The 23442-nt window shown below is 38.6% G+C and overlaps 16 non-coding genes and 16 pseudogenes across 16 annotated transcripts; all 32 read left to right on the top strand.

Moving 5' to 3' along the window:
* Nucleotides 1-615: 615 nt before the first annotated feature.
* On the top strand, nucleotides 616-780 carry LOC134544877 (U2 spliceosomal RNA; annotated as a pseudogene).
* Nucleotides 781-1190: 410 nt separating this feature from the next.
* On the top strand, nucleotides 1191-1383 carry LOC134544849 (U2 spliceosomal RNA). Its single transcript, XR_010078103.1, has one exon. It is a non-coding gene; the product is annotated as a U2 spliceosomal RNA (small nuclear RNA).
* A 656-nt stretch (nucleotides 1384-2039) lies between these two features.
* On the top strand, nucleotides 2040-2204 carry LOC134544876 (U2 spliceosomal RNA; annotated as a pseudogene).
* Nucleotides 2205-2614: 410 nt separating this feature from the next.
* LOC134544848 (U2 spliceosomal RNA) lies at nucleotides 2615-2807 on the top strand. The gene has a single exon (XR_010078102.1). It is a non-coding gene; the product is annotated as a U2 spliceosomal RNA (small nuclear RNA).
* Nucleotides 2808-3463: 656 nt separating this feature from the next.
* LOC134544875 (U2 spliceosomal RNA) lies at nucleotides 3464-3628 on the top strand (annotated as a pseudogene).
* A 410-nt stretch (nucleotides 3629-4038) lies between these two features.
* On the top strand, nucleotides 4039-4231 carry LOC134544847 (U2 spliceosomal RNA). The gene has a single exon (XR_010078101.1). It is a non-coding gene; the product is annotated as a U2 spliceosomal RNA (small nuclear RNA).
* A 656-nt stretch (nucleotides 4232-4887) lies between these two features.
* LOC134544873 (U2 spliceosomal RNA) lies at nucleotides 4888-5052 on the top strand (annotated as a pseudogene).
* A 410-nt stretch (nucleotides 5053-5462) lies between these two features.
* Nucleotides 5463-5655, top strand: LOC134544846 (U2 spliceosomal RNA). The gene has a single exon (XR_010078100.1). It is a non-coding gene; the product is annotated as a U2 spliceosomal RNA (small nuclear RNA).
* Nucleotides 5656-6311: 656 nt separating this feature from the next.
* On the top strand, nucleotides 6312-6476 carry LOC134544872 (U2 spliceosomal RNA; annotated as a pseudogene).
* Nucleotides 6477-6886: 410 nt separating this feature from the next.
* LOC134544845 (U2 spliceosomal RNA) lies at nucleotides 6887-7079 on the top strand. Its single transcript, XR_010078099.1, has one exon. It is a non-coding gene; the product is annotated as a U2 spliceosomal RNA (small nuclear RNA).
* Nucleotides 7080-7735: 656 nt separating this feature from the next.
* LOC134544871 (U2 spliceosomal RNA) lies at nucleotides 7736-7900 on the top strand (annotated as a pseudogene).
* Nucleotides 7901-8310: 410 nt separating this feature from the next.
* LOC134544858 (U2 spliceosomal RNA) lies at nucleotides 8311-8503 on the top strand. Its single transcript, XR_010078111.1, has one exon. It is a non-coding gene; the product is annotated as a U2 spliceosomal RNA (small nuclear RNA).
* Nucleotides 8504-9159: 656 nt separating this feature from the next.
* LOC134544870 (U2 spliceosomal RNA) lies at nucleotides 9160-9324 on the top strand (annotated as a pseudogene).
* A 410-nt stretch (nucleotides 9325-9734) lies between these two features.
* LOC134544844 (U2 spliceosomal RNA) lies at nucleotides 9735-9927 on the top strand. Its single transcript, XR_010078098.1, has one exon. It is a non-coding gene; the product is annotated as a U2 spliceosomal RNA (small nuclear RNA).
* A 656-nt stretch (nucleotides 9928-10583) lies between these two features.
* LOC134544869 (U2 spliceosomal RNA) lies at nucleotides 10584-10748 on the top strand (annotated as a pseudogene).
* Nucleotides 10749-11158: 410 nt separating this feature from the next.
* Nucleotides 11159-11351, top strand: LOC134544843 (U2 spliceosomal RNA). Its single transcript, XR_010078097.1, has one exon. It is a non-coding gene; the product is annotated as a U2 spliceosomal RNA (small nuclear RNA).
* A 656-nt stretch (nucleotides 11352-12007) lies between these two features.
* Nucleotides 12008-12172, top strand: LOC134544868 (U2 spliceosomal RNA; annotated as a pseudogene).
* Nucleotides 12173-12582: 410 nt separating this feature from the next.
* Nucleotides 12583-12775, top strand: LOC134544842 (U2 spliceosomal RNA). The gene has a single exon (XR_010078096.1). It is a non-coding gene; the product is annotated as a U2 spliceosomal RNA (small nuclear RNA).
* A 656-nt stretch (nucleotides 12776-13431) lies between these two features.
* Nucleotides 13432-13596, top strand: LOC134544867 (U2 spliceosomal RNA; annotated as a pseudogene).
* A 410-nt stretch (nucleotides 13597-14006) lies between these two features.
* LOC134544841 (U2 spliceosomal RNA) lies at nucleotides 14007-14199 on the top strand. The gene has a single exon (XR_010078095.1). It is a non-coding gene; the product is annotated as a U2 spliceosomal RNA (small nuclear RNA).
* Nucleotides 14200-14855: 656 nt separating this feature from the next.
* Nucleotides 14856-15020, top strand: LOC134544866 (U2 spliceosomal RNA; annotated as a pseudogene).
* Nucleotides 15021-15430: 410 nt separating this feature from the next.
* LOC134544840 (U2 spliceosomal RNA) lies at nucleotides 15431-15623 on the top strand. The gene has a single exon (XR_010078094.1). It is a non-coding gene; the product is annotated as a U2 spliceosomal RNA (small nuclear RNA).
* A 656-nt stretch (nucleotides 15624-16279) lies between these two features.
* LOC134544865 (U2 spliceosomal RNA) lies at nucleotides 16280-16444 on the top strand (annotated as a pseudogene).
* Nucleotides 16445-16854: 410 nt separating this feature from the next.
* LOC134544884 (U2 spliceosomal RNA) lies at nucleotides 16855-17047 on the top strand. Its single transcript, XR_010078115.1, has one exon. It is a non-coding gene; the product is annotated as a U2 spliceosomal RNA (small nuclear RNA).
* Nucleotides 17048-17703: 656 nt separating this feature from the next.
* Nucleotides 17704-17868, top strand: LOC134544863 (U2 spliceosomal RNA; annotated as a pseudogene).
* A 410-nt stretch (nucleotides 17869-18278) lies between these two features.
* Nucleotides 18279-18471, top strand: LOC134544874 (U2 spliceosomal RNA). Its single transcript, XR_010078114.1, has one exon. It is a non-coding gene; the product is annotated as a U2 spliceosomal RNA (small nuclear RNA).
* Nucleotides 18472-19127: 656 nt separating this feature from the next.
* LOC134544861 (U2 spliceosomal RNA) lies at nucleotides 19128-19292 on the top strand (annotated as a pseudogene).
* A 410-nt stretch (nucleotides 19293-19702) lies between these two features.
* LOC134544862 (U2 spliceosomal RNA) lies at nucleotides 19703-19895 on the top strand. The gene has a single exon (XR_010078113.1). It is a non-coding gene; the product is annotated as a U2 spliceosomal RNA (small nuclear RNA).
* Nucleotides 19896-20551: 656 nt separating this feature from the next.
* On the top strand, nucleotides 20552-20716 carry LOC134544860 (U2 spliceosomal RNA; annotated as a pseudogene).
* Nucleotides 20717-21126: 410 nt separating this feature from the next.
* Nucleotides 21127-21319, top strand: LOC134544850 (U2 spliceosomal RNA). The gene has a single exon (XR_010078104.1). It is a non-coding gene; the product is annotated as a U2 spliceosomal RNA (small nuclear RNA).
* Nucleotides 21320-21972: 653 nt separating this feature from the next.
* Nucleotides 21973-22137, top strand: LOC134544859 (U2 spliceosomal RNA; annotated as a pseudogene).
* A 410-nt stretch (nucleotides 22138-22547) lies between these two features.
* Nucleotides 22548-22740, top strand: LOC134544839 (U2 spliceosomal RNA). Its single transcript, XR_010078093.1, has one exon. It is a non-coding gene; the product is annotated as a U2 spliceosomal RNA (small nuclear RNA).
* The last annotated feature ends 702 nt before the right edge of the window (nucleotides 22741-23442 follow it).

Below are 23442 nucleotides of genomic sequence, written 5' to 3'. Positions count from 1 at the left end.
TGTTACCAACTTGTAAGAATGGATGATAGTGAAAAATTGATTGTTGTAATGTAATGTGCCCAAGTGCAGAGACAATACAGAAAAGTCGTGTGTACATTCAACAAATGAAGAGGAAGAGAAAGCTGATCCAGTAGGTGCTGCCAGGGGCGGCCGAACAGGAACTACAAGGATGCCCAAGGGACGAACTTGGAATGCGAGAACATGTAGGAACTTAGCAATTTTGTGTGCAGAATAATAGGAATTAATTATTTTATTTTATCATACAATGTAGTGCTTGTTGTGAATGTTTAATAAATTTAGCTGTGTGAGAAAAAATTCAATATAATTAACAATTAGGCAGTGTTAAATGATAATAATGATGATGTATTGAAAATGTATTTTGTCATGTCGATGCGTGAGTTTATGTAAGTGTGTGGTTAAGGCTTGTTGTGAAACCTTTTATTACTATTATTGTTATTCATTACTCATGTTAATATTTGTATGAATTGTATTGACTTTTTTTTATCTGTTGAACTACATGTGTTTGGTTAATGGAGTTTTACAATGTGCAATATTAATTTTGATGTGTATTTTAAGGGATGTTTCTCGGCCTTTCGGCTAAGATCAGAGTGTAGTATCGCTTCTCGGCCTTTTGGCTAAGATCGAAGTGTAGTATCTGCGATTCTTCTACACTTTGTCTTGGCAGCATTTTTTGTGACGGATTGCCCCCGGACCTGGTCCGGGGAGTGCGATTGACCCTGCTGGCCACTGCCTAGTGCATGCCAGCATGGGGGCACATTGCTTAGGCAACGTTAAATATCTGTTTAGATAAAATTATATTGACAATTAAAATGTAATGTATAAAGTCAACTCTCCCATGAGAATCATTCTTGCCTTATTGAAACTGCAGTTAATCTAAGGGACCAGCTTGTGCTGCAGCAAGTGGAAAGTACGGTAATTGTAAGAGCGTTGTTATGGATATACCAAGTTTTTTGTTTATTGCTGGTGAATAGTGATTCATTTGGATTGTAATACCTCGTGTCACTGTATTGAAGATATTATCAATGTACAGACCATGCTTGTGCATGTGTGGTGTAGAGTATGACGGCTCGTCGAAAGTGTACAGTCGTTTATGGAAGTCAGTAGACCTTGTTATAGCATTTGATTTAGTAATAGGGAGCCCATATAGCTCCTGGTTCATTAGGATTGTTATCGCTTCTCGGCCTTTTGGCTAAGATCAAAGTGTAGTATCTGTTCTTATCAGCTTAATATCTGATACGTCCTGCATCGCAGGACCAGAATATTAAACTGATTTTTGGAACAGGGCGGAGTGCTAGGGGCTTGCCCCACCTCCGCCGCGGGTTGGCCCGGTATTGCAGTACCACCGGGATCGGCCCACCACAAAATGTAATAAACTTTAAGTTTGTTTTAAATGTAATAAACATTGTTACCAACTTGTAAGAATGGATGATAGTGAAAAATTGATTGTTGTAATGTAATGTGCCCAAGTGCAGAGACAATACAGAAAAGTCGTGTGTACATTCAACAAATGAAGAGGAAGAGAAAGCTGATCCAGTAGGTGCTGCCAGGGGCGGCCGAACAGGAACTACAAGGATGCCCAAGGGACGAACTTGGAATGCGAGAACATGTAGGAACTTAGCAATTTTGTGTGCAGAATAATAGGAATTAATTATTTTATTTTATCATACAATGTAGTGCTTGTTGTGAATGTTTAATAAATTTAGCTGTGTGAGAAAAAATTCAATATAATTAACAATTAGGCAGTGTTAAATGATAATAATGATGATGTATTGAAAATGTATTTTGTCATGTCGATGCGTGAGTTTATGTAAGTGTGTGGTTAAGGCTTGTTGTGAAACCTTTTATTACTATTATTGTTATTCATTACTCATGTTAATATTTGTATGAATTGTATTGACTTTTTTTTATCTGTTGAACTACATGTGTTTGGTTAATGGAGTTTTACAATGTGCAATATTAATTTTGATGTGTATTTTAAGGGATGTTTCTCGGCCTTTCGGCTAAGATCAGAGTGTAGTATCGCTTCTCGGCCTTTTGGCTAAGATCGAAGTGTAGTATCTGCGATTCTTCTACACTTTGTCTTGGCAGCATTTTTTGTGACGGATTGCCCCCGGACCTGGTCCGGGGAGTGCGATTGACCCTGCTGGCCACTGCCTAGTGCATGCCAGCATGGGGGCACATTGCTTAGGCAACGTTAAATATCTGTTTAGATAAAATTATATTGACAATTAAAATGTAATGTATAAAGTCAACTCTCCCATGAGAATCATTCTTGCCTTATTGAAACTGCAGTTAATCTAAGGGACCAGCTTGTGCTGCAGCAAGTGGAAAGTACGGTAATTGTAAGAGCGTTGTTATGGATATACCAAGTTTTTTGTTTATTGCTGGTGAATAGTGATTCATTTGGATTGTAATACCTCGTGTCACTGTATTGAAGATATTATCAATGTACAGACCATGCTTGTGCATGTGTGGTGTAGAGTATGACGGCTCGTCGAAAGTGTACAGTCGTTTATGGAAGTCAGTAGACCTTGTTATAGCATTTGATTTAGTAATAGGGAGCCCATATAGCTCCTGGTTCATTAGGATTGTTATCGCTTCTCGGCCTTTTGGCTAAGATCAAAGTGTAGTATCTGTTCTTATCAGCTTAATATCTGATACGTCCTGCATCGCAGGACCAGAATATTAAACTGATTTTTGGAACAGGGCGGAGTGCTAGGGGCTTGCCCCACCTCCGCCGCGGGTTGGCCCGGTATTGCAGTACCACCGGGATCGGCCCACCACAAAATGTAATAAACTTTAAGTTTGTTTTAAATGTAATAAACATTGTTACCAACTTGTAAGAATGGATGATAGTGAAAAATTGATTGTTGTAATGTAATGTGCCCAAGTGCAGAGACAATACAGAAAAGTCGTGTGTACATTCAACAAATGAAGAGGAAGAGAAAGCTGATCCAGTAGGTGCTGCCAGGGGCGGCCGAACAGGAACTACAAGGATGCCCAAGGGACGAACTTGGAATGCGAGAACATGTAGGAACTTAGCAATTTTGTGTGCAGAATAATAGGAATTAATTATTTTATTTTATCATACAATGTAGTGCTTGTTGTGAATGTTTAATAAATTTAGCTGTGTGAGAAAAAATTCAATATAATTAACAATTAGGCAGTGTTAAATGATAATAATGATGATGTATTGAAAATGTATTTTGTCATGTCGATGCGTGAGTTTATGTAAGTGTGTGGTTAAGGCTTGTTGTGAAACCTTTTATTACTATTATTGTTATTCATTACTCATGTTAATATTTGTATGAATTGTATTGACTTTTTTTTATCTGTTGAACTACATGTGTTTGGTTAATGGAGTTTTACAATGTGCAATATTAATTTTGATGTGTATTTTAAGGGATGTTTCTCGGCCTTTCGGCTAAGATCAGAGTGTAGTATCGCTTCTCGGCCTTTTGGCTAAGATCGAAGTGTAGTATCTGCGATTCTTCTACACTTTGTCTTGGCAGCATTTTTTGTGACGGATTGCCCCCGGACCTGGTCCGGGGAGTGCGATTGACCCTGCTGGCCACTGCCTAGTGCATGCCAGCATGGGGGCACATTGCTTAGGCAACGTTAAATATCTGTTTAGATAAAATTATATTGACAATTAAAATGTAATGTATAAAGTCAACTCTCCCATGAGAATCATTCTTGCCTTATTGAAACTGCAGTTAATCTAAGGGACCAGCTTGTGCTGCAGCAAGTGGAAAGTACGGTAATTGTAAGAGCGTTGTTATGGATATACCAAGTTTTTTGTTTATTGCTGGTGAATAGTGATTCATTTGGATTGTAATACCTCGTGTCACTGTATTGAAGATATTATCAATGTACAGACCATGCTTGTGCATGTGTGGTGTAGAGTATGACGGCTCGTCGAAAGTGTACAGTCGTTTATGGAAGTCAGTAGACCTTGTTATAGCATTTGATTTAGTAATAGGGAGCCCATATAGCTCCTGGTTCATTAGGATTGTTATCGCTTCTCGGCCTTTTGGCTAAGATCAAAGTGTAGTATCTGTTCTTATCAGCTTAATATCTGATACGTCCTGCATCGCAGGACCAGAATATTAAACTGATTTTTGGAACAGGGCGGAGTGCTAGGGGCTTGCCCCACCTCCGCCGCGGGTTGGCCCGGTATTGCAGTACCACCGGGATCGGCCCACCACAAAATGTAATAAACTTTAAGTTTGTTTTAAATGTAATAAACATTGTTACCAACTTGTAAGAATGGATGATAGTGAAAAATTGATTGTTGTAATGTAATGTGCCCAAGTGCAGAGACAATACAGAAAAGTCGTGTGTACATTCAACAAATGAAGAGGAAGAGAAAGCTGATCCAGTAGGTGCTGCCAGGGGCGGCCGAACAGGAACTACAAGGATGCCCAAGGGACGAACTTGGAATGCGAGAACATGTAGGAACTTAGCAATTTTGTGTGCAGAATAATAGGAATTAATTATTTTATTTTATCATACAATGTAGTGCTTGTTGTGAATGTTTAATAAATTTAGCTGTGTGAGAAAAAATTCAATATAATTAACAATTAGGCAGTGTTAAATGATAATAATGATGATGTATTGAAAATGTATTTTGTCATGTCGATGCGTGAGTTTATGTAAGTGTGTGGTTAAGGCTTGTTGTGAAACCTTTTATTACTATTATTGTTATTCATTACTCATGTTAATATTTGTATGAATTGTATTGACTTTTTTTTATCTGTTGAACTACATGTGTTTGGTTAATGGAGTTTTACAATGTGCAATATTAATTTTGATGTGTATTTTAAGGGATGTTTCTCGGCCTTTCGGCTAAGATCAGAGTGTAGTATCGCTTCTCGGCCTTTTGGCTAAGATCGAAGTGTAGTATCTGCGATTCTTCTACACTTTGTCTTGGCAGCATTTTTTGTGACGGATTGCCCCCGGACCTGGTCCGGGGAGTGCGATTGACCCTGCTGGCCACTGCCTAGTGCATGCCAGCATGGGGGCACATTGCTTAGGCAACGTTAAATATCTGTTTAGATAAAATTATATTGACAATTAAAATGTAATGTATAAAGTCAACTCTCCCATGAGAATCATTCTTGCCTTATTGAAACTGCAGTTAATCTAAGGGACCAGCTTGTGCTGCAGCAAGTGGAAAGTACGGTAATTGTAAGAGCGTTGTTATGGATATACCAAGTTTTTTGTTTATTGCTGGTGAATAGTGATTCATTTGGATTGTAATACCTCGTGTCACTGTATTGAAGATATTATCAATGTACAGACCATGCTTGTGCATGTGTGGTGTAGAGTATGACGGCTCGTCGAAAGTGTACAGTCGTTTATGGAAGTCAGTAGACCTTGTTATAGCATTTGATTTAGTAATAGGGAGCCCATATAGCTCCTGGTTCATTAGGATTGTTATCGCTTCTCGGCCTTTTGGCTAAGATCAAAGTGTAGTATCTGTTCTTATCAGCTTAATATCTGATACGTCCTGCATCGCAGGACCAGAATATTAAACTGATTTTTGGAACAGGGCGGAGTGCTAGGGGCTTGCCCCACCTCCGCCGCGGGTTGGCCCGGTATTGCAGTACCACCGGGATCGGCCCACCACAAAATGTAATAAACTTTAAGTTTGTTTTAAATGTAATAAACATTGTTACCAACTTGTAAGAATGGATGATAGTGAAAAATTGATTGTTGTAATGTAATGTGCCCAAGTGCAGAGACAATACAGAAAAGTCGTGTGTACATTCAACAAATGAAGAGGAAGAGAAAGCTGATCCAGTAGGTGCTGCCAGGGGCGGCCGAACAGGAACTACAAGGATGCCCAAGGGACGAACTTGGAATGCGAGAACATGTAGGAACTTAGCAATTTTGTGTGCAGAATAATAGGAATTAATTATTTTATTTTATCATACAATGTAGTGCTTGTTGTGAATGTTTAATAAATTTAGCTGTGTGAGAAAAAATTCAATATAATTAACAATTAGGCAGTGTTAAATGATAATAATGATGATGTATTGAAAATGTATTTTGTCATGTCGATGCGTGAGTTTATGTAAGTGTGTGGTTAAGGCTTGTTGTGAAACCTTTTATTACTATTATTGTTATTCATTACTCATGTTAATATTTGTATGAATTGTATTGACTTTTTTTTATCTGTTGAACTACATGTGTTTGGTTAATGGAGTTTTACAATGTGCAATATTAATTTTGATGTGTATTTTAAGGGATGTTTCTCGGCCTTTCGGCTAAGATCAGAGTGTAGTATCGCTTCTCGGCCTTTTGGCTAAGATCGAAGTGTAGTATCTGCGATTCTTCTACACTTTGTCTTGGCAGCATTTTTTGTGACGGATTGCCCCCGGACCTGGTCCGGGGAGTGCGATTGACCCTGCTGGCCACTGCCTAGTGCATGCCAGCATGGGGGCACATTGCTTAGGCAACGTTAAATATCTGTTTAGATAAAATTATATTGACAATTAAAATGTAATGTATAAAGTCAACTCTCCCATGAGAATCATTCTTGCCTTATTGAAACTGCAGTTAATCTAAGGGACCAGCTTGTGCTGCAGCAAGTGGAAAGTACGGTAATTGTAAGAGCGTTGTTATGGATATACCAAGTTTTTTGTTTATTGCTGGTGAATAGTGATTCATTTGGATTGTAATACCTCGTGTCACTGTATTGAAGATATTATCAATGTACAGACCATGCTTGTGCATGTGTGGTGTAGAGTATGACGGCTCGTCGAAAGTGTACAGTCGTTTATGGAAGTCAGTAGACCTTGTTATAGCATTTGATTTAGTAATAGGGAGCCCATATAGCTCCTGGTTCATTAGGATTGTTATCGCTTCTCGGCCTTTTGGCTAAGATCAAAGTGTAGTATCTGTTCTTATCAGCTTAATATCTGATACGTCCTGCATCGCAGGACCAGAATATTAAACTGATTTTTGGAACAGGGCGGAGTGCTAGGGGCTTGCCCCACCTCCGCCGCGGGTTGGCCCGGTATTGCAGTACCACCGGGATCGGCCCACCACAAAATGTAATAAACTTTAAGTTTGTTTTAAATGTAATAAACATTGTTACCAACTTGTAAGAATGGATGATAGTGAAAAATTGATTGTTGTAATGTAATGTGCCCAAGTGCAGAGACAATACAGAAAAGTCGTGTGTACATTCAACAAATGAAGAGGAAGAGAAAGCTGATCCAGTAGGTGCTGCCAGGGGCGGCCGAACAGGAACTACAAGGATGCCCAAGGGACGAACTTGGAATGCGAGAACATGTAGGAACTTAGCAATTTTGTGTGCAGAATAATAGGAATTAATTATTTTATTTTATCATACAATGTAGTGCTTGTTGTGAATGTTTAATAAATTTAGCTGTGTGAGAAAAAATTCAATATAATTAACAATTAGGCAGTGTTAAATGATAATAATGATGATGTATTGAAAATGTATTTTGTCATGTCGATGCGTGAGTTTATGTAAGTGTGTGGTTAAGGCTTGTTGTGAAACCTTTTATTACTATTATTGTTATTCATTACTCATGTTAATATTTGTATGAATTGTATTGACTTTTTTTTATCTGTTGAACTACATGTGTTTGGTTAATGGAGTTTTACAATGTGCAATATTAATTTTGATGTGTATTTTAAGGGATGTTTCTCGGCCTTTCGGCTAAGATCAGAGTGTAGTATCGCTTCTCGGCCTTTTGGCTAAGATCGAAGTGTAGTATCTGCGATTCTTCTACACTTTGTCTTGGCAGCATTTTTTGTGACGGATTGCCCCCGGACCTGGTCCGGGGAGTGCGATTGACCCTGCTGGCCACTGCCTAGTGCATGCCAGCATGGGGGCACATTGCTTAGGCAACGTTAAATATCTGTTTAGATAAAATTATATTGACAATTAAAATGTAATGTATAAAGTCAACTCTCCCATGAGAATCATTCTTGCCTTATTGAAACTGCAGTTAATCTAAGGGACCAGCTTGTGCTGCAGCAAGTGGAAAGTACGGTAATTGTAAGAGCGTTGTTATGGATATACCAAGTTTTTTGTTTATTGCTGGTGAATAGTGATTCATTTGGATTGTAATACCTCGTGTCACTGTATTGAAGATATTATCAATGTACAGACCATGCTTGTGCATGTGTGGTGTAGAGTATGACGGCTCGTCGAAAGTGTACAGTCGTTTATGGAAGTCAGTAGACCTTGTTATAGCATTTGATTTAGTAATAGGGAGCCCATATAGCTCCTGGTTCATTAGGATTGTTATCGCTTCTCGGCCTTTTGGCTAAGATCAAAGTCTAGTATCTGTTCTTATCAGCTTAATATCTGATACGTCCTGCATCGCAGGACCAGAATATTAAACTGATTTTTGGAACAGGGCGGAGTGCTAGGGGCTTGCCCCACCTCCGCCGCGGGTTGGCCCGGTATTGCAGTACCACCGGGATCGGCCCACCACAAAATGTAATAAACTTTAAGTTTGTTTTAAATGTAATAAACATTGTTACCAACTTGTAAGAATGGATGATAGTGAAAAATTGATTGTTGTAATGTAATGTGCCCAAGTGCAGAGACAATACAGAAAAGTCGTGTGTACATTCAACAAATGAAGAGGAAGAGAAAGCTGATCCAGTAGGTGCTGCCAGGGGCGGCCGAACAGGAACTACAAGGATGCCCAAGGGACGAACTTGGAATGCGAGAACATGTAGGAACTTAGCAATTTTGTGTGCAGAATAATAGGAATTAATTATTTTATTTTATCATACAATGTAGTGCTTGTTGTGAATGTTTAATAAATTTAGCTGTGTGAGAAAAAATTCAATATAATTAACAATTAGGCAGTGTTAAATGATAATAATGATGATGTATTGAAAATGTATTTTGTCATGTCGATGCGTGAGTTTATGTAAGTGTGTGGTTAAGGCTTGTTGTGAAACCTTTTATTACTATTATTGTTATTCATTACTCATGTTAATATTTGTATGAATTGTATTGACTTTTTTTTATCTGTTGAACTACATGTGTTTGGTTAATGGAGTTTTACAATGTGCAATATTAATTTTGATGTGTATTTTAAGGGATGTTTCTCGGCCTTTCGGCTAAGATCAGAGTGTAGTATCGCTTCTCGGCCTTTTGGCTAAGATCGAAGTGTAGTATCTGCGATTCTTCTACACTTTGTCTTGGCAGCATTTTTTGTGACGGATTGCCCCCGGACCTGGTCCGGGGAGTGCGATTGACCCTGCTGGCCACTGCCTAGTGCATGCCAGCATGGGGGCACATTGCTTAGGCAACGTTAAATATCTGTTTAGATAAAATTATATTGACAATTAAAATGTAATGTATAAAGTCAACTCTCCCATGAGAATCATTCTTGCCTTATTGAAACTGCAGTTAATCTAAGGGACCAGCTTGTGCTGCAGCAAGTGGAAAGTACGGTAATTGTAAGAGCGTTGTTATGGATATACCAAGTTTTTTGTTTATTGCTGGTGAATAGTGATTCATTTGGATTGTAATACCTCGTGTCACTGTATTGAAGATATTATCAATGTACAGACCATGCTTGTGCATGTGTGGTGTAGAGTATGACGGCTCGTCGAAAGTGTACAGTCGTTTATGGAAGTCAGTAGACCTTGTTATAGCATTTGATTTAGTAATAGGGAGCCCATATAGCTCCTGGTTCATTAGGATTGTTATCGCTTCTCGGCCTTTTGGCTAAGATCAAAGTGTAGTATCTGTTCTTATCAGCTTAATATCTGATACGTCCTGCATCGCAGGACCAGAATATTAAACTGATTTTTGGAACAGGGCGGAGTGCTAGGGGCTTGCCCCACCTCCGCCGCGGGTTGGCCCGGTATTGCAGTACCACCGGGATCGGCCCACCACAAAATGTAATAAACTTTAAGTTTGTTTTAAATGTAATAAACATTGTTACCAACTTGTAAGAATGGATGATAGTGAAAAATTGATTGTTGTAATGTAATGTGCCCAAGTGCAGAGACAATACAGAAAAGTCGTGTGTACATTCAACAAATGAAGAGGAAGAGAAAGCTGATCCAGTAGGTGCTGCCAGGGGCGGCCGAACAGGAACTACAAGGATGCCCAAGGGACGAACTTGGAATGCGAGAACATGTAGGAACTTAGCAATTTTGTGTGCAGAATAATAGGAATTAATTATTTTATTTTATCATACAATGTAGTGCTTGTTGTGAATGTTTAATAAATTTAGCTGTGTGAGAAAAAATTCAATATAATTAACAATTAGGCAGTGTTAAATGATAATAATGATGATGTATTGAAAATGTATTTTGTCATGTCGATGCGTGAGTTTATGTAAGTGTGTGGTTAAGGCTTGTTGTGAAACCTTTTATTACTATTATTGTTATTCATTACTCATGTTAATATTTGTATGAATTGTATTGACTTTTTTTTATCTGTTGAACTACATGTGTTTGGTTAATGGAGTTTTACAATGTGCAATATTAATTTTGATGTGTATTTTAAGGGATGTTTCTCGGCCTTTCGGCTAAGATCAGAGTGTAGTATCGCTTCTCGGCCTTTTGGCTAAGATCGAAGTGTAGTATCTGCGATTCTTCTACACTTTGTCTTGGCAGCATTTTTTGTGACGGATTGCCCCCGGACCTGGTCCGGGGAGTGCGATTGACCCTGCTGGCCACTGCCTAGTGCATGCCAGCATGGGGGCACATTGCTTAGGCAACGTTAAATATCTGTTTAGATAAAATTATATTGACAATTAAAATGTAATGTATAAAGTCAACTCTCCCATGAGAATCATTCTTGCCTTATTGAAACTGCAGTTAATCTAAGGGACCAGCTTGTGCTGCAGCAAGTGGAAAGTACGGTAATTGTAAGAGCGTTGTTATGGATATACCAAGTTTTTTGTTTATTGCTGGTGAATAGTGATTCATTTGGATTGTAATACCTCGTGTCACTGTATTGAAGATATTATCAATGTACAGACCATGCTTGTGCATGTGTGGTGTAGAGTATGACGGCTCGTCGAAAGTGTACAGTCGTTTATGGAAGTCAGTAGACCTTGTTATAGCATTTGATTTAGTAATAGGGAGCCCATATAGCTCCTGGTTCATTAGGATTGTTATCGCTTCTCGGCCTTTTGGCTAAGATCAAAGTGTAGTATCTGTTCTTATCAGCTTAATATCTGATACGTCCTGCATCGCAGGACCAGAATATTAAACTGATTTTTGGAACAGGGCGGAGTGCTAGGGGCTTGCCCCACCTCCGCCGCGGGTTGGCCCGGTATTGCAGTACCACCGGGATCGGCCCACCACAAAATGTAATAAACTTTAAGTTTGTTTTAAATGTAATAAACATTGTTACCAACTTGTAAGAATGGATGATAGTGAAAAATTGATTGTTGTAATGTAATGTGCCCAAGTGCAGAGACAATACAGAAAAGTCGTGTGTACATTCAACAAATGAAGAGGAAGAGAAAGCTGATCCAGTAGGTGCTGCCAGGGGCGGCCGAACAGGAACTACAAGGATGCCCAAGGGACGAACTTGGAATGCGAGAACATGTAGGAACTTAGCAATTTTGTGTGCAGAATAATAGGAATTAATTATTTTATTTTATCATACAATGTAGTGCTTGTTGTGAATGTTTAATAAATTTAGCTGTGTGAGAAAAAATTCAATATAATTAACAATTAGGCAGTGTTAAATGATAATAATGATGATGTATTGAAAATGTATTTTGTCATGTCGATGCGTGAGTTTATGTAAGTGTGTGGTTAAGGCTTGTTGTGAAACCTTTTATTACTATTATTGTTATTCATTACTCATGTTAATATTTGTATGAATTGTATTGACTTTTTTTTATCTGTTGAACTACATGTGTTTGGTTAATGGAGTTTTACAATGTGCAATATTAATTTTGATGTGTATTTTAAGGGATGTTTCTCGGCCTTTCGGCTAAGATCAGAGTGTAGTATCGCTTCTCGGCCTTTTGGCTAAGATCGAAGTGTAGTATCTGCGATTCTTCTACACTTTGTCTTGGCAGCATTTTTTGTGACGGATTGCCCCCGGACCTGGTCCGGGGAGTGCGATTGACCCTGCTGGCCACTGCCTAGTGCATGCCAGCATGGGGGCACATTGCTTAGGCAACGTTAAATATCTGTTTAGATAAAATTATATTGACAATTAAAATGTAATGTATAAAGTCAACTCTCCCATGAGAATCATTCTTGCCTTATTGAAACTGCAGTTAATCTAAGGGACCAGCTTGTGCTGCAGCAAGTGGAAAGTACGGTAATTGTAAGAGCGTTGTTATGGATATACCAAGTTTTTTGTTTATTGCTGGTGAATAGTGATTCATTTGGATTGTAATACCTCGTGTCACTGTATTGAAGATATTATCAATGTACAGACCATGCTTGTGCATGTGTGGTGTAGAGTATGACGGCTCGTCGAAAGTGTACAGTCGTTTATGGAAGTCAGTAGACCTTGTTATAGCATTTGATTTAGTAATAGGGAGCCCATATAGCTCCTGGTTCATTAGGATTGTTATCGCTTCTCGGCCTTTTGGCTAAGATCAAAGTGTAGTATCTGTTCTTATCAGCTTAATATCTGATACGTCCTGCATCGCAGGACCAGAATATTAAACTGATTTTTGGAACAGGGCGGAGTGCTAGGGGCTTGCCCCACCTCCGCCGCGGGTTGGCCCGGTATTGCAGTACCACCGGGATCGGCCCACCACAAAATGTAATAAACTTTAAGTTTGTTTTAAATGTAATAAACATTGTTACCAACTTGTAAGAATGGATGATAGTGAAAAATTGATTGTTGTAATGTAATGTGCCCAAGTGCAGAGACAATACAGAAAAGTCGTGTGTACATTCAACAAATGAAGAGGAAGAGAAAGCTGATCCAGTAGGTGCTGCCAGGGGCGGCCGAACAGGAACTACAAGGATGCCCAAGGGACGAACTTGGAATGCGAGAACATGTAGGAACTTAGCAATTTTGTGTGCAGAATAATAGGAATTAATTATTTTATTTTATCATACAATGTAGTGCTTGTTGTGAATGTTTAATAAATTTAGCTGTGTGAGAAAAAATTCAATATAATTAACAATTAGGCAGTGTTAAATGATAATAATGATGATGTATTGAAAATGTATTTTGTCATGTCGATGCGTGAGTTTATGTAAGTGTGTGGTTAAGGCTTGTTGTGAAACCTTTTATTACTATTATTGTTATTCATTACTCATGTTAATATTTGTATGAATTGTATTGACTTTTTTTTATCTGTTGAACTACATGTGTTTGGTTAATGGAGTTTTACAATGTGCAATATTAATTTTGATGTGTATTTTAAGGGATGTTTCTCGGCCTTTCGGCTAAGATCAGAGTGTAGTATCGCTTCTCGGCCTTTTGGCTAAGATCGAAGTGTAGTATCTGCGATTCTTCTACACTTTGTCTTGGCAGCATTTTTTGTGACGGATTGCCCCCGGACCTGGTCCGGGGAGTGCGATTGACCCTGCTGGCCACTGCCTAGTGCATGCCAGCATGGGGGCACATTGCTTAGGCAACGTTAAATATCTGTTTAGATAAAATTATATTGACAATTAAAATGTAATGTATAAAGTCAACTCTCCCATGAGAATCATTCTTGCCTTATTGAAACTGCAGTTAATCTAAGGGACCAGCTTGTGCTGCAGCAAGTGGAAAGTACGGTAATTGTAAGAGCGTTGTTATGGATATACCAAGTTTTTTGTTTATTGCTGGTGAATAGTGATTCATTTGGATTGTAATACCTCGTGTCACTGTATTGAAGATATTATCAATGTACAGACCATGCTTGTGCATGTGTGGTGTAGAGTATGACGGCTCGTCGAAAGTGTACAGTCGTTTATGGAAGTCAGTAGACCTTGTTATAGCATTTGATTTAGTAATAGGGAGCCCATATAGCTCCTGGTTCATTAGGATTGTTATCGCTTCTCGGCCTTTTGGCTAAGATCAAAGTGTAGTATCTGTTCTTATCAGCTTAATATCTGATACGTCCTGCATCGCAGGACCAGAATATTAAACTGATTTTTGGAACAGGGCGGAGTGCTAGGGGCTTGCCCCACCTCCGCCGCGGGTTGGCCCGGTATTGCAGTACCACCGGGATCGGCCCACCACAAAATGTAATAAACTTTAAGTTTGTTTTAAATGTAATAAACATTGTTACCAACTTGTAAGAATGGATGATAGTGAAAAATTGATTGTTGTAATGTAATGTGCCCAAGTGCAGAGACAATACAGAAAAGTCGTGTGTACATTCAACAAATGAAGAGGAAGAGAAAGCTGATCCAGTAGGTGCTGCCAGGGGCGGCCGAACAGGAACTACAAGGATGCCCAAGGGACGAACTTGGAATGCGAGAACATGTAGGAACTTAGCAATTTTGTGTGCAGAATAATAGGAATTAATTATTTTATTTTATCATACAATGTAGTGCTTGTTGTGAATGTTTAATAAATTTAGCTGTGTGAGAAAAAATTCAATATAATTAACAATTAGGCAGTGTTAAATGATAATAATGATGATGTATTGAAAATGTATTTTGTCATGTCGATGCGTGAGTTTATGTAAGTGTGTGGTTAAGGCTTGTTGTGAAACCTTTTATTACTATTATTGTTATTCATTACTCATGTTAATATTTGTATGAATTGTATTGACTTTTTTTTATCTGTTGAACTACATGTGTTTGGTTAATGGAGTTTTACAATGTGCAATATTAATTTTGATGTGTATTTTAAGGGATGTTTCTCGGCCTTTCGGCTAAGATCAGAGTGTAGTATCGCTTCTCGGCCTTTTGGCTAAGATCGAAGTGTAGTATCTGCGATTCTTCTACACTTTGTCTTGGCAGCATTTTTTGTGACGGATTGCCCCCGGACCTGGTCCGGGGAGTGCGATTGACCCTGCTGGCCACTGCCTAGTGCATGCCAGCATGGGGGCACATTGCTTAGGCAACGTTAAATATCTGTTTAGATAAAATTATATTGACAATTAAAATGTAATGTATAAAGTCAACTCTCCCATGAGAATCATTCTTGCCTTATTGAAACTGCAGTTAATCTAAGGGACCAGCTTGTGCTGCAGCAAGTGGAAAGTACGGTAATTGTAAGAGCGTTGTTATGGATATACCAAGTTTTTTGTTTATTGCTGGTGAATAGTGATTCATTTGGATTGTAATACCTCGTGTCACTGTATTGAAGATATTATCAATGTACAGACCATGCTTGTGCATGTGTGGTGTAGAGTATGACGGCTCGTCGAAAGTGTACAGTCGTTTATGGAAGTCAGTAGACCTTGTTATAGCATTTGATTTAGTAATAGGGAGCCCATATAGCTCCTGGTTCATTAGGATTGTTATCGCTTCTCGGCCTTTTGGCTAAGATCAAAGTGTAGTATCTGTTCTTATCAGCTTAATATCTGATACGTCCTGCATCGCAGGACCAGAATATTAAACTGATTTTTGGAACAGGGCGGAGTGCTAGGGGCTTGCCCCACCTCCGCCGCGGGTTGGCCCGGTATTGCAGTACCACCGGGATCGGCCCACCACAAAATGTAATAAACTTTAAGTTTGTTTTAAATGTAATAAACATTGTTACCAACTTGTAAGAATGGATGATAGTGAAAAATTGATTGTTGTAATGTAATGTGCCCAAGTGCAGAGACAATACAGAAAAGTCGTGTGTACATTCAACAAATGAAGAGGAAGAGAAAGCTGATCCAGTAGGTGCTGCCAGGGGCGGCCGAACAGGAACTACAAGGATGCCCAAGGGACGAACTTGGAATGCGAGAACATGTAGGAACTTAGCAATTTTGTGTGCAGAATAATAGGAATTAATTATTTTATTTTATCATACAATGTAGTGCTTGTTGTGAATGTTTAATAAATTTAGCTGTGTGAGAAAAAATTCAATATAATTAACAATTAGGCAGTGTTAAATGATAATAATGATGATGTATTGAAAATGTATTTTGTCATGTCGATGCGTGAGTTTATGTAAGTGTGTGGTTAAGGCTTGTTGTGAAACCTTTTATTACTATTATTGTTATTCATTACTCATGTTAATATTTGTATGAATTGTATTGACTTTTTTTTATCTGTTGAACTACATGTGTTTGGTTAATGGAGTTTTACAATGTGCAATATTAATTTTGATGTGTATTTTAAGGGATGTTTCTCGGCCTTTCGGCTAAGATCAGAGTGTAGTATCGCTTCTCGGCCTTTTGGCTAAGATCGAAGTGTAGTATCTGCGATTCTTCTACACTTTGTCTTGGCAGCATTTTTTGTGACGGATTGCCCCCGGACCTGGTCCGGGGAGTGCGATTGACCCTGCTGGCCACTGCCTAGTGCATGCCAGCATGGGGGCACATTGCTTAGGCAACGTTAAATATCTGTTTAGATAAAATTATATTGACAATTAAAATGTAATGTATAAAGTCAACTCTCCCATGAGAATCATTCTTGCCTTATTGAAACTGCAGTTAATCTAAGGGACCAGCTTGTGCTGCAGCAAGTGGAAAGTACGGTAATTGTAAGAGCGTTGTTATGGATATACCAAGTTTTTTGTTTATTGCTGGTGAATAGTGATTCATTTGGATTGTAATACCTCGTGTCACTGTATTGAAGATATTATCAATGTACAGACCATGCTTGTGCATGTGTGGTGTAGAGTATGACGGCTCGTCGAAAGTGTACAGTCGTTTATGGAAGTCAGTAGACCTTGTTATAGCATTTGATTTAGTAATAGGGAGCCCATATAGCTCCTGGTTCATTAGGATTGTTATCGCTTCTCGGCCTTTTGGCTAAGATCAAAGTGTAGTATCTGTTCTTATCAGCTTAATATCTGATACGTCCTGCATCGCAGGACCAGAATATTAAACTGATTTTTGGAACAGGGCGGAGTGCTAGGGGCTTGCCCCACCTCCGCCGCGGGTTGGCCCGGTATTGCAGTACCACCGGGATCGGCCCACCACAAAATGTAATAAACTTTAAGTTTGTTTTAAATGTAATAAACATTGTTACCAACTTGTAAGAATGGATGATAGTGAAAAATTGATTGTTGTAATGTAATGTGCCCAAGTGCAGAGACAATACAGAAAAGTCGTGTGTACATTCAACAAATGAAGAGGAAGAGAAAGCTGATCCAGTAGGTGCTGCCAGGGGCGGCCGAACAGGAACTACAAGGATGCCCAAGGGACGAACTTGGAATGCGAGAACATGTAGGAACTTAGCAATTTTGTGTGCAGAATAATAGGAATTAATTATTTTATTTTATCATACAATGTAGTGCTTGTTGTGAATGTTTAATAAATTTAGCTGTGTGAGAAAAAATTCAATATAATTAACAATTAGGCAGTGTTAAATGATAATAATGATGATGTATTGAAAATGTATTTTGTCATGTCGATGCGTGAGTTTATGTAAGTGTGTGGTTAAGGCTTGTTGTGAAACCTTTTATTACTATTATTGTTATTCATTACTCATGTTAATATTTGTATGAATTGTATTGACTTTTTTTTATCTGTTGAACTACATGTGTTTGGTTAATGGAGTTTTACAATGTGCAATATTAATTTTGATGTGTATTTTAAGGGATGTTTCTCGGCCTTTCGGCTAAGATCAGAGTGTAGTATCGCTTCTCGGCCTTTTGGCTAAGATCGAAGTGTAGTATCTGCGATTCTTCTACACTTTGTCTTGGCAGCATTTTTTGTGACGGATTGCCCCCGGACCTGGTCCGGGGAGTGCGATTGACCCTGCTGGCCACTGCCTAGTGCATGCCAGCATGGGGGCACATTGCTTAGGCAACGTTAAATATCTGTTTAGATAAAATTATATTGACAATTAAAATGTAATGTATAAAGTCAACTCTCCCATGAGAATCATTCTTGCCTTATTGAAACTGCAGTTAATCTAAGGGACCAGCTTGTGCTGCAGCAAGTGGAAAGTACGGTAATTGTAAGAGCGTTGTTATGGATATACCAAGTTTTTTGTTTATTGCTGGTGAATAGTGATTCATTTGGATTGTAATACCTCGTGTCACTGTATTGAAGATATTATCAATGTACAGACCATGCTTGTGCATGTGTGGTGTAGAGTATGACGGCTCGTCGAAAGTGTACAGTCGTTTATGGAAGTCAGTAGACCTTGTTATAGCATTTGATTTAGTAATAGGGAGCCCATATAGCTCCTGGTTCATTAGGATTGTTATCGCTTCTCGGCCTTTTGGCTAAGATCAAAGTGTAGTATCTGTTCTTATCAGCTTAATATCTGATACGTCCTGCATCGCAGGACCAGAATATTAAACTGATTTTTGGAACAGGGCGGAGTGCTAGGGGCTTGCCCCACCTCCGCCGCGGGTTGGCCCGGTATTGCAGTACCACCGGGATCGGCCCACCACAAAATGTAATAAACTTTAAGTTTGTTTTAAATGTAATAAACATTGTTACCAACTTGTAAGAATGGATGATAGTGAAAAATTGATTGTTGTAATGTAATGTGCCCAAGTGCAGAGACAATACAGAAAAGTCGTGTGTACATTCAACAAATGAAGAGGAAGAGAAAGCTGATCCAGTAGGTGCTGCCAGGGGCGGCCGAACAGGAACTACAAGGATGCCCAAGGGACGAACTTGGAATGCGAGAACATGTAGGAACTTAGCAATTTTGTGTGCAGAATAATAGGAATTAATTATTTTATTTTATCATACAATGTAGTGCTTGTTGTGAATGTTTAATAAATTTAGCTGTGTGAGAAAAAATTCAATATAATTAACAATTAGGCAGTGTTAAATGATAATAATGATGATGTATTGAAAATGTATTTTGTCATGTCGATGCGTGAGTTTATGTAAGTGTGTGGTTAAGGCTTGTTGTGAAACCTTTTATTACTATTATTGTTATTCATTACTCATGTTAATATTTGTATGAATTGTATTGACTTTTTTTTATCTGTTGAACTACATGTGTTTGGTTAATGGAGTTTTACAATGTGCAATATTAATTTTGATGTGTATTTTAAGGGATGTTTCTCGGCCTTTCGGCTAAGATCAGAGTGTAGTATCGCTTCTCGGCCTTTTGGCTAAGATCGAAGTGTAGTATCTGCGATTCTTCTACACTTTGTCTTGGCAGCATTTTTTGTGACGGATTGCCCCCGGACCTGGTCCGGGGAGTGCGATTGACCCTGCTGGCCACTGCCTAGTGCATGCCAGCATGGGGGCACATTGCTTAGGCAACGTTAAATATCTGTTTAGATAAAATTATATTGACAATTAAAATGTAATGTATAAAGTCAACTCTCCCATGAGAATCATTCTTGCCTTATTGAAACTGCAGTTAATCTAAGGGACCAGCTTGTGCTGCAGCAAGTGGAAAGTACGGTAATTGTAAGAGCGTTGTTATGGATATACCAAGTTTTTTGTTTATTGCTGGTGAATAGTGATTCATTTGGATTGTAATACCTCGTGTCACTGTATTGAAGATATTATCAATGTACAGACCATGCTTGTGCATGTGTGGTGTAGAGTATGACGGCTCGTCGAAAGTGTACAGTCGTTTATGGAAGTCAGTAGACCTTGTTATAGCATTTGATTTAGTAATAGGGAGCCCATATAGCTCCTGGTTCATTAGGATTGTTATCGCTTCTCGGCCTTTTGGCTAAGATCAAAGTGTAGTATCTGTTCTTATCAGCTTAATATCTGATACGTCCTGCATCGCAGGACCAGAATATTAAACTGATTTTTGGAACAGGGCGGAGTGCTAGGGGCTTGCCCCACCTCCGCCGCGGGTTGGCCCGGTATTGCAGTACCACCGGGATCGGCCCACCACAAAATGTAATAAACTTTAAGTTTGTTTTAAATGTAATAAACATTGTTACCAACTTGTAAGAATGGATGATAGTGAAAAATTGATTGTTGTAATGTAATGTGCCCAAGTGCAGAGACAATACAGAAAAGTCGTGTGTACATTCAACAAATGAAGAGGAAGAGAAAGCTGATCCAGTAGGTGCTGCCAGGGGCGGCCGAACAGGAACTACAAGGATGCCCAAGGGACGAACTTGGAATGCGAGAACATGTAGGAACTTAGCAATTTTGTGTGCAGAATAATAGGAATTAATTATTTTATTTTATCATACAATGTAGTGCTTGTTGTGAATGTTTAATAAATTTAGCTGTGTGAGAAAAAATTCAATATAATTAACAATTAGGCAGTGTTAAATGATAATAATGATGATGTATTGAAAATGTATTTTGTCATGTCGATGCGTGAGTTTATGTAAGTGTGTGGTTAAGGCTTGTTGTGAAACCTTTTATTACTATTATTGTTATTCATTACTCATGTTAATATTTGTATGAATTGTATTGACTTTTTTTTATCTGTTGAACTACATGTGTTTGGTTAATGGAGTTTTACAATGTGCAATATTAATTTTGATGTGTATTTTAAGGGATGTTTCTCGGCCTTTCGGCTAAGATCAGAGTGTAGTATCGCTTCTCGGCCTTTTGGCTAAGATCGAAGTGTAGTATCTGCGATTCTTCTACACTTTGTCTTGGCAGCATTTTTTGTGACGGATTGCCCCCGGACCTGGTCCGGGGAGTGCGATTGACCCTGCTGGCCACTGCCTAGTGCATGCCAGCATGGGGGCACATTGCTTAGGCAACGTTAAATATCTGTTTAGATAAAATTATATTGACAATTAAAATGTAATGTATAAAGTCAACTCTCCCATGAGAATCATTCTTGCCTTATTGAAACTGCAGTTAATCTAAGGGACCAGCTTGTGCTGCAGCAAGTGGAAAGTACGGTAATTGTAAGAGCGTTGTTATGGATATACCAAGTTTTTTGTTTATTGCTGGTGAATAGTGATTCATTTGGATTGTAATACCTCGTGTCACTGTATTGAAGATATTATCAATGTACAGACCATGCTTGTGCATGTGTGGTGTAGAGTATGACGGCTCGTCGAAAGTGTACAGTCGTTTATGGAAGTCAGTAGACCTTGTTATAGCATTTGATTTAGTAATAGGGAGCCCATATAGCTCCTGGTTCATTAGGATTGTTATCGCTTCTCGGCCTTTTGGCTAAGATCAAAGTGTAGTATCTGTTCTTATCAGCTTAATATCTGATACGTCCTGCATCGCAGGACCAGAATATTAAACTGATTTTTGGAACAGGGCGGAGTGCTAGGGGCTTGCCCCACCTCCGCCGCGGGTTGGCCCGGTATTGCAGTACCACCGGGATCGGCCCACCACAAAATGTAATAAACTTTAAGTTTGTTTTAAATGTAATAAACATTGTTACCAACTTGTAAGAATGGATGATAGTGAAAAATTGATTGTTGTAATGTAATGTGCCCAAGTGCAGAGACAATACAGAAAAGTCGTGTGTACATTCAACAATGAAGAGGAAGAGAAAGCTGATCCAGTAGGTGCTGCCAGGGGCGGCGAACAGGAACTACAAGGATGCCCAAGGGACGAACTTGGAATGCGAGAACATGTAGGAACTTAGCAATTTTGTGTGCAGAATAATAGGAATTAATATTTTATTTTATCATACAATGTAGTGCTTGTTGTGAATGTTTAATAAATTTAGCTGTGTGAGAAAAAATTCAATATAATTAACAATTAGGCAGTGTTAAATGATAATAATGATGATGTATTGAAAATGTATTTTGTCATGTCGATGCGTGAGTTTATGTAAGTGTGTGGTTAAGGCTTGTTGTGAAACCTTTTATTACTATTATTGTTATTCATTACTCATGTTAATATTTGTATGAATTGTATTGACTTTTTTTTATCTGTTGAACTACATGTGTTTGGTTAATGGAGTTTTACAATGTGCAATATTAATTTTGATGTGTATTTTAAGGGATGTTTCTCGGCCTTTCGGCTAAGATCAGAGTGTAGTATCGCTTCTCGGCCTTTTGGCTAAGATCGAAGTGTAGTATCTGCGATTCTTCTACACTTTGTCTTGGCAGCATTTTTTGTGACGGATTGCCCCCGGACCTGGTCCGGGGAGTGCGATTGACCCTGCTGGCCACTGCCTAGTGCATGCCAGCATGGGGGCACATTGCTTAGGCAACGTTAAATATCTGTTTAGATAAAATTATATTGACAATTAAAATGTAATGTATAAAGTCAACTCTCCCATGAGAATCATTCTTGCCTTATTGAAACTGCAGTTAATCTAAGGGACCAGCTTGTGCTGCAGCAAGTGGAAAGTACGGTAATTGTAAGAGCGTTGTTATGGATATACCAAGTTTTTTGTTTATTGCTGGTGAATAGTGATTCATTTGGATTGTAATACCTCGTGTCACTGTATTGAAGATATTATCAATGTACAGACCATGCTTGTGCATGTGTGGTGTAGAGTATGACGGCTCGTCGAAAGTGTACAGTCGTTTATGGAAGTCAGTAGACCTTGTTATAGCATTTGATTTAGTAATAGGGAGCCCATATAGCTCCTGGTTCATTAGGATTGTTATCGCTTCTCGGCCTTTTGGCTAAGATCAAAGTGTAGTATCTGTTCTTATCAGCTTAATATCTGATACGTCCTGCATCGCAGGACCAGAATATTAAACTGATTTTTGGAACAGGGCGGAGTGCTAGGGGCTTGCCCCACCTCCGCCGCGGGTTGGCCCGGTATTGCAGTACCACCGGGATCGGCCCACCACAAAATGTAATAAACTTTAAGTTTGTTTTAAATGTAATAAACATTGTTACCAACTTGTAAGAATGGATGATAGTGAAAAATTGATTGTTGTAATGTAATGTGCCCAAGTGCAGAGACAATACAGAAAAGTCGTGTGTACATTCAACAAATGAAGAGGAAGAGAAAGCTGATCCAGTAGGTGCTGCCAGGGGCGGCCGAACAGGAACTACAAGGATGCCCAAGGGACGAACTTGGAATGCGAGAACATGTAGGAACTTAGCAATTTTGTGTGCAGAATAATAGGAATTAATTATTTTATTTTATCATACAATGTAGTGCTTGTTGTGAATGTTTAATAAATTTAGCTGTGTGAGAAAAAATTCAATATAATTAACAATTAGGCAGTGTTAAATGATAATAATGATGATGTATTGAAAATGTATTTTGTCATGTCGATGCGTGAGTTTATGTAAGTGTGTGGTTAAGGCTTGTTGTGAAACCTTTTATTACTATTATTGTTATTCATTACTCATGTTAATATTTGTATGAATTGTATTGACTTTTTTTTATCTGTTGAACTACATGTGTTTGGTTAATGGAGTTTTACAATGTGCAATATTAATTTTGATGTGTATTTTAAGGGATGTTTCTCGGCCTTTCGGCTAAGATCAGAGTGTAGTATCGCTTCTCGGCCTTTTGGCTAAGATCGAAGTGTAGAATGATCGC

This window comes from Bacillus rossius, unplaced genomic scaffold, assembly GCF_032445375.1.
Source record: "Bacillus rossius redtenbacheri isolate Brsri unplaced genomic scaffold, Brsri_v3 Brsri_v3_scf505, whole genome shotgun sequence".
In the NCBI taxonomy this organism is placed as follows: domain Eukaryota; kingdom Metazoa; phylum Arthropoda; class Insecta; order Phasmatodea; family Bacillidae; genus Bacillus; species Bacillus rossius.
Note: the sequence above shows the minus strand (reverse complement) of the source record. Positions and strands in the feature narration are given on the sequence as shown.